We start from the raw sequence: 17,095 nt of genomic DNA on the forward strand, positions 1-17,095 counted from the left end.
CCACTAACTCATCTTCGCCCAGAATGACACTTGCATAGTCCATCTTCTAACCATAACCATGGGACTTTCTCCCGTTCCCCTTTCTGTATGCTCTACATATACTTACTAGCAAATGGAAGAGGGATGACGAAGCCCATTCAGCTATTTATTGGAACATGCCCCCCCACCCCCACTTTCTCCTTTGCATTTGCTATCTGACATTAAGAGGACACAACCCAGATGGCTTTCAGGGAAAGCTGCCAGCCTGAACAGTAAGCATTTTGGAGCCATCAGAATCCGCGGCCTTCAGCTGCGTTTAATGAGAGAACTTTCAAAGTCTCCATTGCAGCATTTCTTGAGGAGCCAGTGAAGGCGTGCTCTGTGGGGGAGCCCTAGGGAAACCACCCGGGTCAACTATGGGGGAAAACCTTCCTTGGCCAGCAAAAGCGGTGGAAAGACTTTCAACCGCATGTCCTTCAACCCACTGTGCCGATCCCTATGGCCTATAGCGGGCGGTGCAGCATTACTGAATACCTGCCTAGGCCGCATCCGACCACAGCCGCTTGCAGGGCTTCCTTCCTAGCCACCGCCTGCATTCAGCAAGCTCTCCGTGGATTACAGCGCGCCACCACCCGGAGCGCGCGTGCGTGCAGCGTTCTGCGCAAGATTGCGCTATACCTGACCACCACACGACTCGCAAGCACGGCGCAGATGGCTCGCATTACTGGAGCTATTTGTATCTTGTGATTTCTGTACAAATTGGGGTGCAAAAGGGTTTGGGAGCAACTTCCAAGGGGAAGCCTTTTATAGGAACCAGATTTCTGTGTATTCTTTTCATTTTATATTGTCCTGTAGACTGGTCGTTTTAATCTTGAACTTCTATGATTGTAATGAAGAAATATTTTTGAAATGCTGCTTGGATAAATGCACCTCTGTGTGAAAGTTTGTCTTTAATTCGTAGTTATTTGGCCATAAATTGATGCTTCCATGTTTGCAGAGCTCCCCCCATTGCATTGTGAGTGAGTCTGCGCCGTGCGTCACTCTGGGCCTCATTACGACCCTGGCGGTAAGGGGTTTACGCCAGCGTTAGCTGCGCCGACCCCTTACCGCCAATTACGAGGTCCCTTAGCGCCATGGAGGTTTTAACACCCGCTTTTAGCGGGTGTTAAAATCCATGGCGCTAAGGGACCATGGAGTTAATTACGCCACCGTAATTTACGGTGGCGTAATTAACGCCTTCCCCACTCCCATTATGCCCTATGGGGCAAAAATGGGAATGGGGAAGGGTAAATGGGGATTGGGGACTTACCGCCCCGCCAAGGTCGGAATGGGGCGGTAAGTCCGCCAACCACCATGGCGTAAACGTAGTTTACGCCATGGTGGTAAAGTGACGGCCCAGGCGGTAACTTACCGCCTGGGTCGTAATGAGTCTTACTGTGCGTTCACTGGCACGAGCTTTGCGCCGCCGGGAGATCCGCCTGGTGGCGTCCTTCTGGCACTGGCGCACCTGCACAGGAGTCCTTTCTCCGAGCGTCGAGGTTCTGACAAACAAGCCCCCTTTGACCACGTGTTTCCCTCCCTGTGCTTTCTGGGCCACAGGGACCCCGCCCCTGGACTGCGCCGCTTTTTGCTCTGGTTTGGATAACTGCGCCGAGTCGCTGCCCCGCTGGATATTACAGAGGCTAGTGGTACCCGGCTGAAACGTGTTCCGTGTTCTCTGCGCCCCTGCTTTGTTCCTGATTAGACAGTGATATCTTGACACCCACCTGCCCCTGTTTACACCTCACTATCCTTCTACTGTGCTGCGTAAACCTGCGCTGCACGTATCTGCGCTAACATGGTTATTGATTGATTGAAGCAAGAGATTTTCCACAGAAGCAAATAGTTTCCATTGCAGCATAAATTATGGAAAAGGACCGCACTCAATCAATTGATACGTCAAGCTTGGATTAATGCCACGCGGGGTCGAGGGGGCGCACCGACTGCTGTAGCACTCCCCATTGCTGATACCCACGGAATGTTCTACGAGGGAGGGGTGGTGTAACCAGGGACGTCATGTCACCAAAATGCCATTAGAAGCGAAGTGAAATCACATGACCCTTGACCTCTGATGACCTCACAGGAAGTGATGACATTTGACCCCACTCTGAAGTGACATCACAGGAAGTGATGGAAAACAACCTTTTACCCCTTGACAAAAAAGGAAGTGGCATCACGTAGCGTTGTTCCTAAGTACGCTATGAAAAATAAGGTTAACATCACTGTAACGTGATAAACATTTCGTACAAGAATGGATCACCATATGTATCGGCAGAAAAAAAGCATGCTATAACTGCAGCTTGCAAAAAGTAAAATTCATAGTCCGAAATGGATGCTTATTCTACTCTAAATGCTTTTTGGAGTATTTTGTCTGCATTGTGAATTTGAGGTGTTTAAGAACTGACTAAATCAGTGACTCAACCCCTGAAGTGTGACTGAAATAAACCTTTAATGAATCTAGCAAATATTGTATAGAATTCCAGAAGGACAAATGATTTGTTATTCTTATTGTTTCTGATTTAGGGTCACTGCTCAAAGTGTTATGTGGAACCTCTGTTTTTTTTAAGAAGCCTGAATAAGAAAGCCAGCCACTCCAGAAACAAAGCGCCATATGGTGGTGGCCACAGCCCAGGAGCTTCTATTAGTAAAAAAAAAGGAACTTTTTTTTTCAGGGGTAGCAGGGGAGACCACAGGGGTAGCAAGGGAGACCTCGGGTGTCACAAGTGCCACCCCGGGCGACCCATAAATGACGTCTCTTTATGTCAAGGCATCATCGTGGAGATTTAGCACAAGTGGTATTTCGAGAAACACGCCAATCACTCCAGTCCCCTCAATGGGTAAGGTCGGTAAAAACAGCCGTTCTCCCAAATACCACCTGTGTTTTTCAGATTCCGTCATAGCTCTCAGTAGCACCTAAGAGTGTATAGGAGAAAAATCACAAGAACAACTTCCTATGGTCTAGTTTTCAAGGGACACAAAAAATGGCACAACAATGAATATATATTGTGATGTAATGTAGTCTTTTACAGCCCAACGCCGGCCATTTTGCAGCACTCTTGGTGCTAACGTGGGCCGGATAATCAGCCCACAGAGATGCAAAATATATACATTAAATAAAAGGGTGGGTAGAACTGCTGTTTTAATCCGATTTGAAGTCCGGGCTTTTAGAGGCCCAAGGAGGCGCCTCCCCTTCCGCATTGACTGAGCCGCAGAAATAACCGAACTGCAGTCAACCAAAGCAGCTGACACATGCGCCACAAAAGCAAATGTTCAGATAGACTATGAGGGTGTGAGTGTGCTGAGCATTTTTTATCAATCGCCCCAACTTCCTGTGGGTAAATTAATCTCCTTTGACAGTCAACGCTGCCCTCTGTCCAAATGCTTGACAGGGTCAAACGACAAGAAGGCCAGGGAGAGATAATCCTGGCGGTGATTGACAGGGTCACGTGATGGCATGGTGACCCCCTGCCACAACGGCTGAACGGCATTGACAGCGCTCCCAGAAGGCCGCAGTCCAACGATTCCCACAGGAAAGTCTTGCGTGGTGAGAGAGGGAGGGCATTGGGCCTCGGAGACGGTGGGGCTGAGGTGGGGACAGCAACACGTTAGTGTTTTCAGGGGTCAGGTTCAACTGCCGGGGCAGAGACGCGTGGTCAAGGCAGGAAGAGGGGCGTCACAGGCGGGGGACATGGGATGTGTTTCGTTTTGGAGTATGCAGTTAGGTTATGGTTACATGAGCAGGGGCCCACTTCAGAATGATGTGGGGGAACCCTTTTGCCTTTAGCCCCTAGGAAAACCCGCCCGCATACACCAACAACATACACGTCCAAAAGGAGAGTAAAACATAGTAGCTACATTTTTGGGCATACGAAGTGCCGTTTGGTGGAATTTTGTGTCGCTGGCAAGCGAATCTTATCACACAATATACAACAAGGATTTGGAAGCATTCTTGCGAGAATATCTTTTTTTGTTTCTTTCACTTCACAACATGTGTAACTTCTTCCTTGCTAGTGCTAATGGGCCTCCCTTGGTGAATCTTTGCGCACCCACTGCCTCAGCATGTGCCGGAACCTGGGTCAGAAACCTAAATAAAGCCATGAATAGGGGGGAAATGGCTGTAGATTATGAAGGAACACGTTTATTTTCCTCTGCATCGCAGAACAAAGAAAGGCAGAAGGTGGGGGGGGGGGGGGGGGCGGATGGGCGGCTGACGTCTTAAATGGCCATTTAAGGAAATATGTCAAACCTTCTTTGTCTAAGTCCCAACCCTCCCTGCTCCCCATGTTGTGGGGTCACCATTCACTTGAAAAGCCTAAACGGCCCCGACAGTGGGCTTGGATGCCGTTTAGCGGGATTAGGTATTGCATTTGCGTTTTTGCCCAATTATTTTGCTGCATTGTTTTTAAAGGGGGGGCAGGCACCACATCCTTCCCACCCATGCCCCCAACTTTCCCCCGCCCACATAGTACCCCAAAAATCAATTTCTGGGGCCTTCTAATCTGACCCACAATGTAAAAACAACGGTGCGATGAACTTGTCAAATCAGCCTTTTCACCAGAAACAGCCGTGACAAGATGGCCGCTGCCCTTCCGCGTTTATATATGTAAAGAGTCTATGCTCCGCGCATCTTAGCACAACAGCAGCATTTCACATTGTACACCCCAAATCATGCACCATGCATCGTGCACGGTACATCACATGCCATCATGTACCTAAAGCATTCTCCATCACGCACATGTCTCAAGAACCATACATCATACGTATCGAGTGACATGGTCGCTGTGTAACCACTGCATTTGTCCATTTGCCCTTTTTGCCAATTATTCCTTTGTGCATGCACCCCGCTGCGCTTTGCACTTTCCTCAATCAATTGGCATGACACAGTATTTCAAATGGCAAACTTGGCCGCAGTTTTATTTCCATGACAACAGAATTATTGTACACATTGCAACACATTTGTGAACTTCAGTCTACAAGTGTGGCGCTTGTTCCGTGCCGGATTTCCCTTGCTTCCCCCTATACTTTTGTATAGTAGGCCCCCAACTCCCCCGACCCTTTGTACCTGAGCCTATCCTGTCCGTGCAGGTGTCCGTGGGTGGGGAGAGCGCCGTTTGTTTTGGGGGAAGCTGAGCCTTATTCGTTACCACCAGACGCCCCCGCCGTTTAGGCCCCCAAGAGGCACTGGTCCGGAAGAGCGAAGACCCATTCCGGTTTCCTTCTGGCTGGTCCGGAGTCTATCATTTGTGCTTGGTTGCCCAAACACCGCCAACACTGTCCCACATAGTCCTGACCGTCCTACGACAGCAACGTCCAGGTGTCACCCTCCTTCCCTGCCCTTTCGTGGGTGGGTGGGTGGAAAACAAAATCCTTCTGATACGGCGAGTCGGCAGGGTCCCACTGCAGGAGCGAGATGTCTCTGCAGACCAGCCCTGCTGCTTATAAGGCTCTCGCTCCGCCCATTTCCTTTGTCAGCCCTTCGCAGGCTTTTGGATCGTTTTGGCGCCCTGGCGCCGTTCCGCCCCCTGCCCTCCCTTTCCCCGGGGGAGGGTCACAGGTTGTAGGCGACATGACCCCGCAGCGGTTACAATGCTGCCTCCTCCATTTTGTTTTTGGGTCTTTTTGTCGTCAGCGACATAACCACTGCATTTGTCCATTCGCCCTTTTTACCAATTATTCCTTTGCGCATACACCCCGCTGCGCTTTGCACTTTCCTCAATCAATTGGCATGACACAGTATTTCAAATGGCAAGCTTGGCCGCAGTTTTATTTCCATGACAACAGAATTATTGTACACATTGCAACACATCTGTGAACTTCAGTCTGCAAGTGTGGCGCTTGTTCCGTGCCGAATTTCACTTGCTTCCCCCTACACTTTTGTATATTAGGCCCCCAACTCCCCCGACCCTTTGTACCTGAGCCTATCCTGCCCGTGCAGGTGTCCGTGGGTGGGGAGAGCGCCGTTTGTTTTGGGGGAAGCTGAGCCTTATTCGTTACCACCAGATGCCCCCGCCGTTTAGGCCCCCAAGAGGCGCTGGTCCGGAAGAGCGAAGACCCATTCCGGTTTCCTTCTGGCTCGTCCGGAGTCTATCATTTGTGCTTGGTTGCCCAAACACCGCCACGCCACTAAGTGGGTTCTCGCCCACTGTGGCTCCCCTCCTTCCTGTCTCCTTCTCATAACTCCAGCAATTTGGTACAAATGTTCCAGAAAAAGAGCTCCATTCCTTTTGTGGCCAGGTGCATCCCATCTTTTAGGAAGTACTCGGGCGTCTTCCCGTCGATCAAGCCATGCCTGACTTGATGGAACCTCTGCCCCTGCAGAATTTTGCAATGGCCCCATTCAGCTTCCTCCTCGATTTCTCCACTGCTGAATGGCTCTCTGCCCCCCTCCATTGCGCCCTGGGAATAACTTCAGACCATATAATTTCAGTTTCGCCCAACTGTGCAGAGATTTCCTGCAACAAGCTCGTAATGTCCCTCAGCAAGACACCCCTCCCCAGGCTGGTCAGGTCATTCCCTCCCAAGTGTATCACCAACACCTCTGGCTTCTGCTGCCTATTCAGCAATTTCTGCAATCGCCCCTTTAGCTGGGCCCACTTCATCCCTGGCACCCCGTGCCACTCAATCCTGAACTCGCCGGCTGTCAGCGCCTCCTGCTGCTGCGTCCAGCTCGCCTTGGCCCTTGAGATGAACAAGTGCCCCACTACCCACACGGTGCGTATCCTCCTTCCTTGGGCTGCTGGTTAACTTACATTTTTTCTGGCCTGATATATCGTTTGTAGCATCCCGAAGACCATCTCCCCAACTTCTTGATGTACTCCTTGCTATGGCCCCCCCACTATCCTTTGTCTAGCAAATGCTCCCGAACCAACTTCCTTGCTCTGCCTGCACTTGCAGGAGTTACCCTGTTTGGAGGGCGCCATTTCCGGCGGGAGAGTTTGAGCTGTATTCTTTTGCTTGATGCTCCAAACCCCTTTGCCTTCGCTGCTCCTTGTCACCCCCTATCCCTTTCTTTCTCTTTCCCAGGCTCCCTCCTTCCATATTCCTTGTCCTGTGGGCCCACTTCTCCCCAACCTCGGCTGGGCCCTTCCCTACTTCTATTCTTTTGGCAGGCTGACCGGCAGCGTTGGACTTGCTGACCTGAAGAACCACACGCCAACTTTTCCACCCTACAGTGCCAACACTGTACCCTGCTTACTTGCATAACACCTTACTTTCGAGACGAACCCTGCTTACATCCCCTTGTAGCTTGGTCACGCCTGCCACCTCTCCCACAGGCGTATCTCCCGACCCCTACTACCAGACCTAGCCATGACATGGTACACTCACCTTGTCCCGCGCCAGTCTGCCTTACAACGCCTGAACGTTTAGCTCCTTTAGCAAAATTCACCAGCTGTATGTGACTCACCCCTAGCTGGATAGACAGCAATTCAGGGCTCAGTCCCCCCCCCCCCAGTTAAAATGAAAACAATTAGAACATCGTCTTTGAATTAGTGCATTAAGGCGGACCTCAGGTCATTCACTTCACCACCGCACTACATAACATGATGGACATTTTTAGTTAAGTGAAGGTGAAATGTCCCAATTCGATACTGTGAGTTTCGGGGGAAACCTTTGTATTGGTTCTTGGAGGATTAAAATTGCACACCCTCTGTGTTCCACAACACTATCAGACGAAAATATCCTCTCTTGGCTTAGTGTGTGTGTGTGTGTGTGTGTGTGTGGATTTTATGAAAGCAAATGCCACTCGTCCCATTTAATTTGGGTGTTAATGCAAAGCCCATGACTAAATGTGCATATTCCACCTTGACATGCTAATTTATGACGTAGTCACATCCCGTTGTCTTTGCTGAGGGGTCCCTCCGCTTTTTAGGTCTTGACCCCAGCAGCAACTACACACTGCCGTGTGCCCAAAATGGGCACCGCAACTGACCCCATTACCTCCACTTCATCCCACAGATGGTGTACTACAATTCTGGGCAAAGCCCCCACCTACACACCGCTCCCTGCGCCCTTGTTTTTTGGGGCGGTGCCGTTTTACTTCCACTGGCTGTGATTCCGCCCCTTCCATGCAAGAGCGCCCCCCCCCCGCTGTTACAACTGTACTATAACCTCACACTTCCCCTAAAATCCTGTGCCCCCAGGGGCTGTGCTTGCATGTTCCGCGGCCCACATATTTGACATCGACCCCGCCCCTCTGCTGCTTTACTAGCTGCTGTTAACCCGAAGCCCATCAGGAATCTTTAATGCAGAGCATGCCCCTGCGATAAAACATAACCCGGGCCATGTCAAGAATACCTTGTGCTTCCGCCATTACCAGGAACCCCTCAGCAAATGGAAGCCTTGGATGGAAATGGAAATGCAAATGGAAGCCTTGTACCACGCCAATCTAGAATCTTTACGCTGCCTGTGATAATTTGCCATCAATAAAACACACATGCGCTTTCTCTCGTATTCCTATAACAATCCAATCAATCAATCTTCATCAAGCTCCTTTTCCTATCCAACAGTAAAACCAATCAAACCATCTCTCCACCCGACCCACCGATCTCGCGCTGGCCGCCCCATGAAATTTGAATCACACACTTAGACCGTCTTTTCCCCCTTAACTGTTTACCATGCGACCGGGGGATACAAACTCCCAGTCGCCAGCTTCACCGGTTGGGCCCCTTGGCGCTACTCCATATAGCCTGGTGAAGTAATGTCATGGAAGTCGCCTTCTGTACTGCACTTGTTACCGTAGTGGCCTCCCAGTGCCACGGCCGGTCCACCGTACCTCCCGCTCTACCCAGGAGTTACCCATCGGGATTGCACGGCGCCCACCACCACAAATGAGTGTGAATAATCACATTTGCTATAAGTGCGATACAAGTGCCATATCATGTACTCCCTTCGGCGCGAACAAGTAATGGTGGAGAAACCCGTAAAAGCGTTTAAAAAGGACTTTCTGCATGGCGGTATGGGCCGTCGTACACGGCAGTCCCAGTACAGCGCGTTTTGACCTAAACTCCAAACCCTTCTGCATAGTAATGCGCTTACCTTCAGTTGCATCGGTCTCACCTCGCAACGCACCACAGCCGCCCATGAACAACACATTATAGGCACAAGGCCTTCCCCAGTAACGCGAGCCCTCTTTCTTACTACATTGCCGTCATTTAAAAACATGCCTAGTTCTCCTTCTGAAATCTAACCGTCGTACGCCGCCATTTGTGCAGCCATGGACCCCGACTACAATGTTCATTCAGAACCTTGTTTCAACTCCCTGGCTGCTCGTTAGGTCGCACCCCATGAAAGTCAAAGATACCGGAGGCGCAACGTGGCAACCCAATGCATTCCTCACCAACTCTCCGTATGCATACTCTTTCCATTTTTACCACAACCCCGCAGTCAAAAACCAAACCCCATGCACCTTGATAGCAAGCCGAGCAATCGTATTCCACCTTTCCGTTTTACAAACATTTATATGCATAACATTCATAACGAATGCATTGTCCTAAACCATTAATTTACCTCATAATTGAAAAGTGAGCCATGAAACCTTCGTGTATAAGCGTGCTATACTGCCATTTTCTTACATAACTTAAGCCGTCAACTCACAAAACCGCCTACTCACCCAGCTTCCACTATGCATCGTGCACCGTGCATCATGCACTGTGCATTGCACCCCATGTCCTGCACACGATGCACCAGACATCCTGCAACGTGCAACGTTTTTCATGCATGATCCATCCTGTATTAGAAACTGTCTGTACATGATCTAATGTTGGGAATGTGTTTTGAGAGCACCGCAGGCCCGTATTCTTCCAGGCATTGAGCGAGGTGGCACAACAAGTCAATGCACAGGTCGTGGTGGAACATGGTGTTAGAGCATGGCGGAGAGTCTATATGAAAGGAGGCAGGTGGCGTGAAGGGGCAAAGCTGGAAACCACCTAGGATTTCGGGGCATCAGCACAGTTCGGTGTGTGAGGGAGTGGGCTGGCCAACGCATCCCTTGTTCTTAAATAGGGGCCAGCATATTCATAACCTCTTGAGCTCAATTCGACCTTCATTTGGGGGCCAGCAAATAGTTCTGGGATTTCTGGTCAATTAGTAGTTTTTCCCAAAATGAGGCATTGGGCCAGTGGTAGAAGTGTATCGAAAAAAGTAGTGGGACTGTGGTCTCGGCAGGGGAGAGGGTAGATGGAAGCATAGTGCAGCATGTAGCCAGGTGTTGCAGCCGGGGCATTGCAATAGTCTAAGTGACTAGCAACTAAGGCTCCTATTATAACTTTACACTTGCACAGGGACATGAATGGACAACACGTCTCTATAGAATGGTGAATATGGTCGTAAAAAGTAGAGGAACGGTAAACATAAAAAAATAAAAGCATTGGAACACTGCTCCTGACTGTTCCTGTTCACTTCGATCACTGCAGTGGGTGCATGAACTCTGCATCGCACACAGTATATAATGGACTGGACATGCACAGTGTGCCCGCCAGGTGCAGCAAATAGTGCATCCTGCTCTTTATTAAGGCCTCATATGTGCATCATACACCTGGCTCTGCACACTATTAAGTGTACCCCATGCATTGTGGGGCCACACATTGTGTATTATGTTAACTGTACATTTCCAGGCTCTTTCTTAAGGGGCCCGGAGTGTCCTGCAGAACTGGCCTGGCAGCCTTTGCTGCCACTGGCTGCCGCATTATCGCGATGCTCTGCAAGCAGCGAAGAAAGGCATGGCAGCGGGGGCGGGTCGCAGTGCAGGTACCTTCCGCTGATCCATTTGATGAAGCTGCAGTGATGTCCAGCAATCCCCCAATGCATTTACGGCAGAGTTCAGCAATGGCGGCTTCCATGACAAACATGTTGGCTAGTGTTGCCTATTCCGATGGAGTGTGCCTGCTTATTGCTAGTGAGGGAAAAGCGGGCACAGGCATCGTGCTGCTCCCTAGGATCAGTGGACTGATCCCCGTGGGCAAACTTTTCAATTCCAGCCCCGCGTCAGCAATCCCGTGAGTCTGGGGTGGAAAGAACTGTCCTGCGGTTAGATACTCCAGGAGAAAATTAAGGCTAATTTCAACAACTTGCCAAAGGTTGCTCCCACAACACACATCGACGCTGAGCTAGTTCCATCCATCCCCCCTGTCTCAAAACCCCTAACACCTTTTGCTTTCAGAGAAGTAACCAAACCCGAGGACCTACTAATCATGAAGCACATAAAACCATCGCTGTGTAAGGGCGACATCTGCCCAGCAAGCATAATTAAAGACTGCGCTGCAGCATTAGCTCCCTTCATTACAGCCTTTATAAATGCCTCGTTCACCTCTGGCATGGTACCATCTTCCCTCAAGGAAGCTTGGGTCCGGCCTCTGCTAAAAAAGCCCACATTGGACCCAGACTCCCCAAACAACTATAGGCCTATCACCACTGTGCCATTCCTGCTGCTGAACATTCTTGACAAGGCTGCATACCTACAGATCCAGTCCTACCTGGATATGCACAACATCTTGGGGAAGAGGCAGTCTGGTTTTTCGCCCTCGGCATTGCACAGAGTCAGCCTTGCTAGACTTAAAAAATCAGCTACTAGAAAACATGGACAAAGGCAAGTCTGTGCTTTTTTTGCTCCTTGACCGTCGGCAGCATTGGACTTGGTTGACCACAAGATGTTAGGGAAACACCTTACAGACTTCGCCCATTTCTCCCAAGAAGCCACCACTTGCATAACATCTTTCCTCGAGGGCCGAGCCATGAGGGTCTTCTCAGACCAGGCATCAGCCATTCCATCCCCTATTGGTTGTGGGGTTCCACAAGGTTCATGCACCTCCCCTGCCCCCTACAACCTTTTCACCTTACCATTATTCAATGACCTAGAAGAATTTGGCATAACGTTCACCAATTATGCTGACGATACACACATTCTTCTCCCCCTATCTCAGGACCTTAAAAACCATACAGCAGACATTTGCAATCATCCAGGCGTGGATGGCGGCCATTGGCCTTTGTCTCAATGAGGATAAAACGGAAATCCTACTGGTAGGCCCCAAGGAGACCTTGAAAAAACTTTATAGCAAATACAGCACCTTCAGCATAGAGAACACTGTTATCACAGTCTCAGCTGCAGTAAAAACTCTCAGAGTTTTCCTGGATGCCACCCTCTCTATGGATAGACAAGTTAGTTATATATCATCAGCAGCACTCACTACTAAAATCACCATAGCTGTAAAGCCCCATCTCTCCTCTAATAATGGGCTCAATATTGCTAAAGCTACCATAGGCGCAAAAATTGGATTACTGTAATATCCTCCTTCTAGGTATGTCCTCCAAAAACATTAACAGATTACAAATCACACAAAATAATGCTCCCAGTATCCCCAGCAGAGAGCATTTGTAAATTTCTTTATTGGCATTTTGTCATAGTTACATGAGCATACTGGTATTTATTCATAGGAAATAAAGGAAGAAATTGAAGAGAAGAAAGAAAGAAAGGTCCAAAAATAACATAAACAACATTAACTGTCTCCATATATTGACTGTGTGTTTCAGTGTGAGCTACCTCAGCTCAGGAGGGAGGGCTGGGGAGCAGGGGGGATAGGAACGGGCTTCAGGTGACTTTCCAAGGCATATCTGTTCGGGCGGTCTCATAATTAACAAGTTGTTGCTGCGGGCCTGTGCGGCACTCATGGGGGCTTATCATCTGAGGGGTGGAACATGGTCCATGTAAGTTCCTTCCATGCGTCCAGGGCGCCGCTCATGCAGTCCGTGGATCTGGCAACGCTGTCTTCCCAGGCTTTGGTTTCCGCACCCACCCATCGTTCCAGTTCTCTGAACCATGTGTTGTAATGTGGGCTAGCGGGGCGTTTCCAGGCCATTGCTATTGTCCTTTTGGTTAGCACACACGCCATGTCCATGAGTCTCATTGTGTGTTTAGATTTGGCTAGCCTGGCATAGGTTCCGAGCAGGCATGTGCTGGGTGACCATTTGTATCTCGTCACGCCCGCCCTTGTGCAGGCGTGTTCCACTCTTGTCCAGAGGTTCTGTACCTTTGTGCAGGCCCATAGCATGTGGAACAGATCTGCATCCTCACTGTTGCACCACACGCAGCTGGGTGATGTCTGCCCATTAAATTTCGCTATTCTGTGTGGGGTTAGGTACGTGCGGTACAGTACATTTAGCTGTATAAGGCGAAACCTGGAGTTCTTAGACACCTCCTTAGGGTAAATGAGCGCCCTGTCCCATTCTTTATCGGTCAGCTCAGTTCCTAGGTCTTCCTCCCACTTAGACCGCAACATGTCACTGCGAGGAATTGGGGTGTCATCCAGTTGTCCATATATTTGGGACACTGGCCTACCACTTGGTCTGTGCTTTCTCTCGGATTTGTGGTACCACAAGAACTGGCCGCCCGGCATATCTTCCTCCTCTCGTAGTGTAGCAAACTCCCGGAAATTGCCCCCTGCGTACAGGTCCCCCCAGGTGTATACCCCGAGTCTTTCCCAAAGTCTGATGCTACTCAGATCTGCGTTGGATGTACATATATCTGCCAGAAGTGGGATCTCCAGTGAATATGGGTGTTTCATGTGCAAGAGTGTTCTGGCCCTGAGCCATATCTTCCTGCCCAGTTCGACAAGTAACGGTACCTTGCGCAGGAGCTGTCGGGGCGCCCAGATTAGTTCCTTCAATTGTATTGGGGAGATTATTTGTCGCAGCAGTATCGTTTCAGACGTGGTGTCGTCTGCCAGCCATTTGGTTGTGTGGCTGAGTTGTGCCACTAAATAATATTTCTCCATGTGTGGTAGTTGTATCCCCCCTTGTCTGTATGGTAGGACTAGTGTGGCGTATGCAATTCTGTGCCTGTTTTTCCCCCATACAAAGGCACGTTGCAGTGTATCTTGCAAGCTAAAGAAGGGGGCGTTGATGTAGTAATGTATGCTCTGGAACCCGTATAGGAATCTGGGGAGGACAATCATTTTGATGATTGATGCCCTTCCCATCATAGACAAGGGAAGCTCGGACCACAATCCAATCGATCTGCGCAGGGCGGGGAGCGCTGCCTTGGTGTTGCTCTCGTGCATTAGTGCGGGAGTGTGCAGGATGTTTACCCCTAAATAGCGGAATGATTCGGTTTGCCACTGTATTCCTACTGAAGGGAGGTGTGCAGCGTTTCGTCCTCTCAGGTCTGCCAGGGGGAACAGGCATGATTTTTGCCTGCTGAACTGTATCCCGGAAACTCTGGAGTAGTTATCCAGGACCTCTAGTATGGTTGGTACATTCAGGTGCGGGTCTCTAATGTACAGGAGTACGTCGTCTGCATACAGGGAAATTATGAGGTCCTGCCCCCCCCACCCTCATGCCTGCATCAAAAAATTGTTTCCTGAAGAAAATTGCAATGGGTTCCAGTCCCAGGATGTAAAGCATGGGTGACAGTGGACAACCCTGCCTGGTTCCCCTTTCTATATCCCATGCTGGAGAGACATATTTCCTGGTCTTCACTCGCGCTTGTGGCCTTGTGTATAGCACTCTTGCCCACCCAATGAACCCCTATCCAAATCCAAACCCTTCAAGAACCATTAACAACCACTCCCAATAAATAGAATCAAAAGCCTTTATGGCATCCAGTGACAGTAGTGCATATGAGCCTTCTTTCTGATTGGTCTGATCTATTATATGTTGGAGCCTGCGTAAGTTAAGAGAGGTGTCTCGGCCTGGTACAAAGCCACTTTGGTCAGTGTGCACTATCTCGCCTATGGTTCTGGTAAGTCTCGTAGCCAGGATCGTGGTGAGGATTTTGACGTCGTAGTTTAGCAGGGGGCGATAGGAGCCGCATTCCTCCGCAGGTTTGTTGGGTTTGAGTATTGGGACCACTAGTGTCTCTCTCATACTTTCGGGTAAGACTCCTTGTTCAAATGCTTCTTGAAAGACCTTGTGCAGCATGGGTGCCAGGGTCGATTCGTAGGTCTTATAAAATTCTGAGGGGAGCCCGTCGCTGCCAGGCGTTTTGCCTGTGGCTAGAGATTTAATCGCTTCCGTTATATCTTCTATGGTAATGTCTGCATCTAGTGCTTCGATGTGTGCAGTTGATAGCTTGGGAAGCCCTATTTCTTCCAGTGTGTTCATGATCTCCTCTCGGGGGATCTGGGCTTCATGGGAGTATAGCTTAGCATAAAAGTGTTTGAAGGCGTCGTTAATGCCCGATTGTGATCGGTGCAAGGTGCTCTCCTCATCTACTAGTGCTGTAGTTAGGTGTCTGGGGTGCTCCTTCCTGCAAAGCCAGGCTAGCATGCGGCCAGGCTTATCTGCTTCCATGTGTGCCCTGGCAGTTCTGGGAGTGTAATCAAATTTGGCTAGTCTGCCCCAGGCCTCGCTGCACTCCTCCCTTAGCTGTCTAAGGACATCTTCCCCTCTAGCTCCGTCCAGGGGGGCAGATTCAAGCCTCTCGATTTCTTTTTCTCGGTTTTCCAGGTCTGACCTCAGGTGTCTTCTAATCCCGCCTGCTTTTGCTATAATCTCTCCCTGCATTACCACCTTCAGCGCATCTCACACAGTACCCACCCTGCCCACACTTCCCATGTTCAGCTCTATGTAGGACTCTATAACGTCCATGAGTTCCTCCCTAAAAGCCTGATCCCCCAGGGTCTCCGTCGGCATTCTCCACGTGGGAATAGGGGGTCTGGGTCCCGTGTTGTTCCACTCAGCCAGGAGGGGTGCGTGATCAGAGACGGTTCTCCCCAGGTATTGTGCTTTCTGTATTTGCAATGCATGTTCCTTTCCAATGAGGATATAATCAAGTCTGGTGTGAAGGTCGTGTGGGGATGAGAAATAAGAATATCCTTTCTCCCCCGAGTGCAGTTCGTGCCTGATGTCAGCCAGTTCCAGTCGTTCTAGCATGGTGCAGAGTGCCGATGAGGCCGCCGTCGGGCCTCCCGTGGGGGGTGTGGATCTGTCCAGATTCGGATCATGTGCGCAGTTAAAGTCTCCCCCCCAAATGAAGACACAGTTCCTGTGTTGTGCAATCTTAGCATACATCGAGTTCAGGTGGGCAGGGATGTTAGTGTTGGGAAAATACTAGTTCACAATGCATACCGCTGTTTGCTCGATGTGGCCCCTCAGTACCACAAACCGGCCTTCGGGATCCTTCTCCAGCTCAAGCAGTCTGAAGGGAAGTTGGGGATCAATCCAGGTGAATACCCCCCTCGCATACCTGGAATAAGTCGCTCCGAACCCTTGTCCTCCCCAGTGATCTTTCAGCTTCATCTCAGTCTCTTTTGTGCAGGGGGTCTCTTGTAGCAGGGCTATTCCAACCTTTTTTCTTCGGAGGTACAACCTGATTCTATTTCTACGAAGGTAGGTGCCCAGGCCTTGCACATTCCAGGTTAAAACATTGATTCCTGTCGCCATGTCGTTCCAGAGAAGAGTTCCTGGGGTCTCTTTGGCCCCCCATCGTGGGTCTTTGTCACAGCTCCCACGCAAGCGGGGTATCGCGTCGTCCCTTTGTGCCGTCTGTTATAGCCCGGCCCACCTCCCAGGCCTTCTGAGGTTTCTGTGCTGATATCTGAAGACATTTCAACAGTGTTAACTTTCATTCCAACGAATGACGGAACTGAACCAGTCAACAATAAACTGCCTCTAGCAGTTGCTTGCAATTTGCAACGCTCAGAGGTTCCCGCGTCGTCTGGACCTTTCCAGGTCATCAGGCATGGGTGGTGTGCCAGGGTCCCGCCAGCACAGGTTTCGTAGGGGTGGGTCGTATCGGACCTCATGTGTGGTTCCTGGAGCCCCATCCAGGACATCTTGTAGCTGCGCTGCAACCGGTTACTTACGCATCCAGTGATGTTTACTTCTGTTTTGCGGCCCCATTGTTGCATGGATGGTTAAGGTCAGTCGTCTACCTTCGTGTTGTCTTGTGATGAAGAGTCCGGATTTAGACCTTTTTTGCGTTTGCGTCTCACATCTTCCATTTGCGTCGTAGGTTCCGTTTCATCAGCCAGGTTATTGTGCTCCAGCCACATGTTTGCTGCAGCGGGGGTCTCCAGAAATTTCGCTTTGCCATTGTAGATGACCTTCAAGCGAGAAGGGTAGAGCAACATGTACTTAAGATTGA

The sequence above is a fragment of the Ambystoma mexicanum genome, chromosome 2q (genome assembly GCF_040938575.1).
Source record: "Ambystoma mexicanum isolate Mex_15411 chromosome 2q, UKY_AmexF1_1, whole genome shotgun sequence".
Classification (NCBI taxonomy): Eukaryota; Metazoa; Chordata; class Amphibia; order Caudata; family Ambystomatidae; genus Ambystoma; species Ambystoma mexicanum.